General features: G+C 39.0%; 1 long non-coding RNA gene across 4 annotated transcripts; it reads right to left on the bottom strand.

The window, feature by feature from the left end:
* Positions 1–258: 258 nt before the first annotated feature.
* LOC123172144 (uncharacterized) lies at positions 259–6673 on the bottom strand. 4 transcript variants are annotated; one of them, XR_006485496.1, is made up of 9 exons: positions 6250–6673; positions 6075–6158; positions 4283–4829; positions 2586–2990; positions 2425–2498; positions 2226–2353; positions 2063–2144; positions 1873–1980; positions 259–1775 (listed from the first exon to the last, which is right to left on the bottom strand). It is a non-coding gene; the product is annotated as an uncharacterized lncRNA (long non-coding RNA). The 4 variants fall into 4 exon arrangements; XR_006485497.1 differs by having other exon boundaries at positions 6294–6673; XR_006485494.1 differs by having other exon boundaries at positions 4283–6158.
* Between the last annotated feature and the right edge of the window lie 800 nt (positions 6674–7473).

Here is a 7473-nt window from a genome sequence, read left to right as displayed (position 1 = left end):
TCCATCGTGGCCACAACGTACGAAACATACCAAAGGACAACAAAAAATAGAGAAACAATCCTCCACTAGTACAATGCCCGTGCGTTGCTACGGGCCTTTGAGGCCTCCTTTGGTTTGGAGAAATTTTATAGAAATTCTATAGGATAAGAATTCTATAGGATAGGATTTTTATAGAAAAAATATATTTAAAGTCCTTTGGTTTGTAGGAATAGAATCGTATTCCTATGGACAAAATCTTCCTATCCTTCACATTTCATATGAAAATAATATTAACCTAGACTCAATGGGAAAGATCCAATGATATGAATGAAAGGACATCTCTTTTCCTATTACTATTCATATGATTTGAGATACATGACATCTCATTTACTATAACTTTTATATTCCTATTATTATTCCAACCCTATGAACCAAAAGGGGCCTTAGCCTTTTTTTTCTGCTTGCATATCCAATATTCTTGTATAAAGCTCAGAAAATTTTTGGCCCCTTCCAACGACATTGCCTCGGGACCCTTGTACAATATGATTCTTTTGAACATCAACATAATCCCTCTCCATCTCTGATATGTACTCTGCAAAAATAAACATACATAGAAATAAATCTTTTGTATTATTATGTGCAACATATGTACAAGGAAGAACAATTATTTCTATGCATCTCATTGTGTAAAACTCGATAAGATTTACCTAGCTGACCGTGCCATTTTTATTCATCGCAAATCTTCAGTAACCTATTAAATCATATTTACCTAGCTGACTCTTGCATGCGCAATTTATTTTTTTCGCAAATCATATTTATTAGGAGCTTATTAATGATATACATCAGTAAACTATGCACTATTTAGCTGACTAAAGGATAACCTCAGTCCTCAGTATACAACAATCTCATTCTACACATCTGTATGTATTGTTCAAGTGTTCACAATAACACTGAATTTATATATTGCAAAAAATTCAGCGGTGATATGCACATCTTAGAGAAAAACTTTAAAATAATGTCAAGATAAATTCTTGGACACAAGTACATGGGAGTACAGAACTCAGAACATGTAAGATTGTAACTTATCCCAGTCCCAAGTAAGAGGGTCAGGATACCACATATCCGACAATGCTTTCCTCCAATGTCTTGAGCTTCCTTGCACACAGCTCAGACCTGCACAACAAATATTTGTAAGATGGTGATAATGCAACCTGGCTACCTGAGACTCAAGTAATTTTTTGTATGCGCCGAGGATAATAAACAATGAAAAACATTACACTGTTCTCTAAAATTGGTTAGGACCAAAAAAGGAAGTCAAGGCCAACTACACTATCATCTCGCAAGTATTGGCACCATCTTGCTTGCTCTTGGTCATTTCACCAAAGGATAGAAAATACTCCCTCCATCCCAAAATAAGTGACTCAACTTTGTACTAACTTTGCACTAAAGCTAGTACAAAGTTGAGTCACTTACTTTGAGACGGAGGGATTAGTAATCAATTTGCAGACTAATAATTCTCACACAACAGTATAGTAAGATTGCTTCTTTCCATCTCCAGCTCAGCGACAAGCACTGTAACAATAAGCATATTTATGCAACGATAAAAATAGCAAGCAGTTGTCGTCTTGCAGCCCTTCTCGTCGGGGTGGGTTAGGGGGCTTGTAATGTGTCCTAGCCTCCGCCGAGCCAGCTGCATCATCCTACCAAGGAGCCGCCGCGCCTGGCAGAGAAAGGCCCCCCAACGCCATGGAAGGGGACACTTCAGTTCTCTTTATTTCCAGTTTATAGTACTGGTCCTGCAAGTCACATCAGGTCAATCTATTTTAGAAAGAAACCAAATATTGTTACTCGGAGAAAGACATTAGTGTAGCTTTGATAGCAATGGCAACATACCATGATTCCACCAGGGTCAACGGCTGATAATTATGTGATTGTTGTATTGTCTAGCGATGACCCTGTGAGCCGGTGCTTATCTCAATTTGATGGGATCTTGCAGTAGATCTGAGATATTGTGAAATTTGTCAACACAGATGCTGGATTATTGAAAATTAGTTGCACAGATAGATCATTGTGCTGTGTGTACCTTCCTAGAATAGTTGCCGCTTCAGAAATAGTTGGATTTATGTACCATCGAGTTGCCAGACAGGACTTGAAGGCTAAGTTTCCTGTACAAAAAATTTAACAGGTAATTTTATTTTCTTATCTAAATTGTGCAGGATGGATATAAGATGACGATAAGTACTTACATTAAATTCATGTACTGGCATGCCAGCAAATAGAACTATAATGGGTTCTTGAGCAGACCACCGTTGTAGCTTTGTCTGCATCAAGGGAATCTGCTAATTTTCCCCAAAACGTCACAACGGCGGGTATTCTGGAAAGATATATCATTGTTTCAGTGGAGAGATAAGAACACAGAATGAAAAATGATAAAAGTTGGCGCACGTTTGTGATGTGATTTTCTCATATCTGGTCAATCGATCCGCCGCTCGGCGCAAATATTCTTGTGATGCTGGTAACTAATCCAACATTCACAAGTTCAGTAAATTGTAAGTTGTAAGAAATGGAAAATTATACAATAAAAACAATTCTTAAGAGTTGCTGACCTGACAACAAAACAATTTGTTTAATGCGGCTTTGATACTGTGTACATTGTAGGTGGTATATCCATACTTGGGAAAGTTTGGTGGCTGAGGCACAATTGGTTCCACGGTAGTTTTTTTGGCAAACACTACTCTCCATGGACGATCTACAGTTTTGTATCTTTCCCTAGCATATTGAACCTGGTAAGCGCCAAGCTTGTAAATTGTTGTTCCTTCAGAGATCCTGTTCTTGAAGAGCTGTACTTGGAATTGTGCCTTCCATTGTTCCGCCCTAGAAAGGAAGTAAATATGTGTATGGTAAACAGGTCACTGCCTTGAGGACCCCAATCTTCTCATATCCTTGTAATGCGGACGGTAAGGATGCCTCTACTGGAATATTTTGTAACGTCTCAGCAGCATTTCATCCATCTATGAATTTTCAAAATAAATATATGTATAAGAAAACCTGCTCAGCAGAGCAACAAAATTACTGTGATTTAACAGAGACTATTGAACTCATGGCAAAAAATATATAAATCTAAACGCATGCATCTCCAATATATATGTTTCTTTCTTTCCAAAGAAAGTGACCACCCCAGCCGGCACAATCCAGTGCAATTTTTTTGCTGAAACTGGAAAAATGGAGATGTATTACTTGTCAGCTTACATACACAACGAATCTACAATTTAATTACTTGGTCCACAAAAAAGCCACATCTTGGTAAGCCATTGGAGCTTGGCAAATAAAAGAGGCATTCATCAGAACAGACTGATTCAAACACAAAATCAGCATATCTACATTGTAGCTATTTTATCATTCCAAGTAACAAAGTAGCTTCCTTGATAAATGCATGAAAACTAAAAACGGGACTGGTGATAGTCATCTTGGTTTAAATTAAATTAGAAATAGCTGCATGAAAGTATCTTTTGGTTGGCTCAGACAGGGAAAATATTAATAGTCCAAAAAATTGTAAGAAAGATGCGGTTAACTTTAACTGGTCCAAGACAACTGACATAAAGAAGGGCCATCATGATGCAGGCTCGGTAATCTACTGCCTCAATCCGTTGTAAGGGTAAATTAATTTGTAAGAGATAGTACCATTATTAGTTTTAGTGGTCTTATTATTATGTTGCTAGATATCTGAAATGGCAAAAATTGGCTTCGCTACTCAACACTCACTCGTTCATGCAATTGTGGCTGAATTTAATATGTCAGTGATTCCAATTCTTTTACATAATGGTTCAGAAACTTGTTAAATCTCCCAAAAAAGACCAAAGAACAATGAAGAAAAAATGGGCTACAGTCATTAGAAAGTCACAACAAGTGATCCGGGTGAACAACCCTTTATATTGGACATGTATTCGGACCTGCTAATTGCTCTCATGAAATTTGGTAAGTGCATAAAAAGCAAAATTAATAGTACTAACTTTATAAAATCTAGCTTACATATTCTGTACAATAAGTGTGTGATTTCTTGATCTTTTGTGTTTCTTATCACACTAACTTCATAATAATTAGGTAATGTTGAGAAGAACTTTCTGCATTAGTCGTATCAAATACTCGTTATAGTAGAAAACATCGAAACATTATGAATTATGATTGATCACATATATAATTCAAAGAACATGGTAGATATCATGCACGAACTAAAATTAATGAATAGAGGAAGCACTGAGACGGAGCTAGACGTGGCTAGCATGTTTGTGCCGCTGGAACTCACCACACGTAGTACTTCAACATCATCTCTTCACCGCCCCTCCATAGTTTTGTCCCTTCAGGCAGCTGGCGCTCTTGGGAGAAAGAAAACTCCCGTGAAGACAATCACCATGTGGCTGCTCATGTGTGTCCAGCGAGCGTGCAACAGGCCAGCGCCTCCATATGTCTCCATTGAATCGGGACCTGCATGTCCTGCCATGCCATGGCCCAGAGGCAACCATCAGGCTGTTGTTGATGTTGTACAGACAGACAGAGTCCGAGGAGCAGAGCACGTTGGAACTGTGCTGTAGGCCGTGTTGTGAAAGTCCACGGCGTCCATGCCAGTCCCTGTCGGTAGCGGTTTGTGTTTGACGAAGAACACAATAAAGCATAAAAGCTAACAAGCAAAGGGAAAAATTCACATTCTATTAAGAGAACCTCTTTATCATTAAAAATATTAGAAGGAAGATTCAAACATCAAAGTCGCGTTTTTACGAAATAAAGCTCGTCGTGCCCGAACTTGTACCTCCACTTGCCGAAGCTGATGACCCAGAGCCCTTGCATCAGAGAACCTGTGAACTACTACATCAGAGAACCTGGTAATTATTTTCTTAAATACAATAATTGTATCGAAACAATCTCTCAGGCGGTAGATACATTAGAGAACAAGTTTTTTCATGTTTTGTCAGGGCATGCTAGCATCAGCTCATGCACTTCCTAGCAATAGGTCGCTTGAATTGACTATGGTGTTAGTAGTGAGCGTACATGGTGGGTCATGCATGTGCTACCATGGTGTGCTGAACTACTGATATCTTGCGATTGTGCTGAATCATTTTATTATTTTCTTTGACAGGGTGGATGCATGCTAGTGTGCAAATGGTTTCGCATCCAAAAATTCATAAAAACACATGTTACATTCTGAAGGGAAAATGCATCTTACATGGTATAGTCACCATTTACTGCCTAATCAGCTGAGTGCCTGAGTTATCGATAATCTCGCATAACAATGGTGTTTCAATCATTTTAAGGGGCATCAACTGTATTAGTAAATGTAGGAGTTTGATCTGATTCTAATATAGATGCAGATATGCAGAAGCTCATACAATCTCGTGTAAAATTTGTTTTGTGAATCGAATGAGCGCCCTACTAAATTATAGTAATATACCTTTTTTAGGGGGGATACAGTAATATATCTTAATGTGATTATACTTGTAAAAAAGTATACCAAAAGCAGGTCGGTTGAGTAATGATTAAGTTGCAAATACCATGTTGAGAAGTGAAATTGAGAAACCATACGTGCAAATAAACAGGAGTAAATATGTACTGTCATTGAATTTTAGTAAACTAACCATTTGCACTTGTGGTGACTGGTGGGTCATTGACTAAAAAAAGGGTAACAGGACTCCCTTAGGGCAGCGAAAGTGTGTCAATGGCTCTGATGGCCTTAGGAATAAATGGTGGAAAATGATAGCAAATTTAGTTCGTCTAACGCCTAAGCTTCACAGATAACAAACTGTTCAAGTAGCAATCTTGCTATCTGACGGCATATAACTGCCATTCATAATCCACGAAGAATTTCTGAAATTTAGATTATTCTGAATATTTTTAGTTACCCAAGAGACATTCAGCAGGTTACAGAGGGCATGCATACTATCTAATCTAAGGACATATATATGTTATGTAAATTCTGAAATTGCCTAAAAATACTATGCAAAATAAGAGCTTCATCCCTACCTCAATCAGATTTCATGTTTGGCTTAATTCGGAACAGTCAACACCCTTTTCTGAAGTGGATCCAGCGGGGCATCAAGCCTTACCTCTGTTTGGAGCTCGTCAAACAGGTGGCTTTGTTCCATGACATGGACGAGATGATCCTGTACATCATCTGCGCCCCTGATATTCTGCAGCATGAGAAAGTGATCAAGAGGGTGACCCGGTGCAGCGTATGGTGTTCATCTTGCAAGGGAAACCGAGGAGCATGCAGCCGCTGACCAAGAGCATGGTGCCAACGTGCGTGCTGGGTGCCGGGAACTTACTCGGTAACGAGCTGCTGTTGTGGTGCCTGCATCGGCCGTTCGTGGGACGACTTCGTCCATGGGGTTCAGCGGCGGCGGCGGCCCCGGGGATCCGCCACGGCAGCGGTGTGCGGAGTGCGGCGACTCCACACAAGCACGAGCTGCTTGGAGACCTGACCTGCCCTGAGGTTCCGCTATGGCGCCGTCGGCGGCGGCGGCGGAGGCGGGGAACCCTAGACAAAAGATTGAGGAAGGTCGGCGGCAGCGATCCCGTACCTCGTCGGCGACGAGATATGACGTGACCCTTACGTCCGCGGCGGCGATCCTGTACGTCTGCGCCAGCGAGATCGCATGAGATCCGACAGCGTCTTCTCGAGATCACAAGACGGCGGCGCGGTCTCCTTGAGGGGATCGATAAGACTGTTTTTTTTTCGGGGTGTTTTTTTTTTTGACTGTGCGTGGGCTGGGGAGGGGAAAAAAACCATGCAGCCCAAAAAGGCTGCATGGTACATTTTTAATACATATTTAACATTCTTATATGCTTGATTGAGGTACAGAAAAGCAGCCCAAAAAGTGAAACCATGCAGCTCAAACAGATAGATGAAACCCAAAACAAAAAGAACCCAACAGGGTTTTCTTTTCTTTGTCTTTTTTACATCGGTTCTTCTTCGTTTCTTTATTTGTTTTCATTTTTTTCCTTTCCGTTTGATTTGTTTTGCTTCATTTGTTTGTTTCTTTCTCATTTTCAACGTTTTTTCTTAGTTTCTTTTTTATTTGTTTCTTTCCTTTCCTTTTTATTCGTTTTACTTCGGTTTGTTTGTTTCTTTCTCATTTTTCAACGGTTCTCTTTGTTTTCTCTCAGGCTTCACCAGTTTTCTATACAAATTTTGGTATACATCTAATACATTTTTAATACATATTTAACATTCTTATATGCTTGATTGACATTTTTAAATAATACATTAACACTTTGTAAATACACGGTCAACAATTTTTAATACACATTTAACATTTTTCCAAATGCTTGATTGTCATTTCTTGAATACATGGTGAACAAATTTCTATAAACATTTAATAATTTTCCAAATGCTTAATTGTCATTTTTTGAATACATGGTGAACATTTTTTCTATACACATTTAATATTTTTCCAAATGCTTGACTAACATTTTTTTAATACATGGTCAACATTTTTTCTATAC

This window comes from Triticum aestivum, unplaced genomic scaffold (genome assembly GCF_018294505.1).
Source record: "Triticum aestivum cultivar Chinese Spring unplaced genomic scaffold, IWGSC CS RefSeq v2.1 scaffold115711, whole genome shotgun sequence".
Classification (NCBI taxonomy): Eukaryota; Viridiplantae; Streptophyta; class Magnoliopsida; order Poales; family Poaceae; genus Triticum; species Triticum aestivum.
Note: the sequence above shows the minus strand (reverse complement) of the source record. Positions and strands in the feature narration are given on the sequence as shown.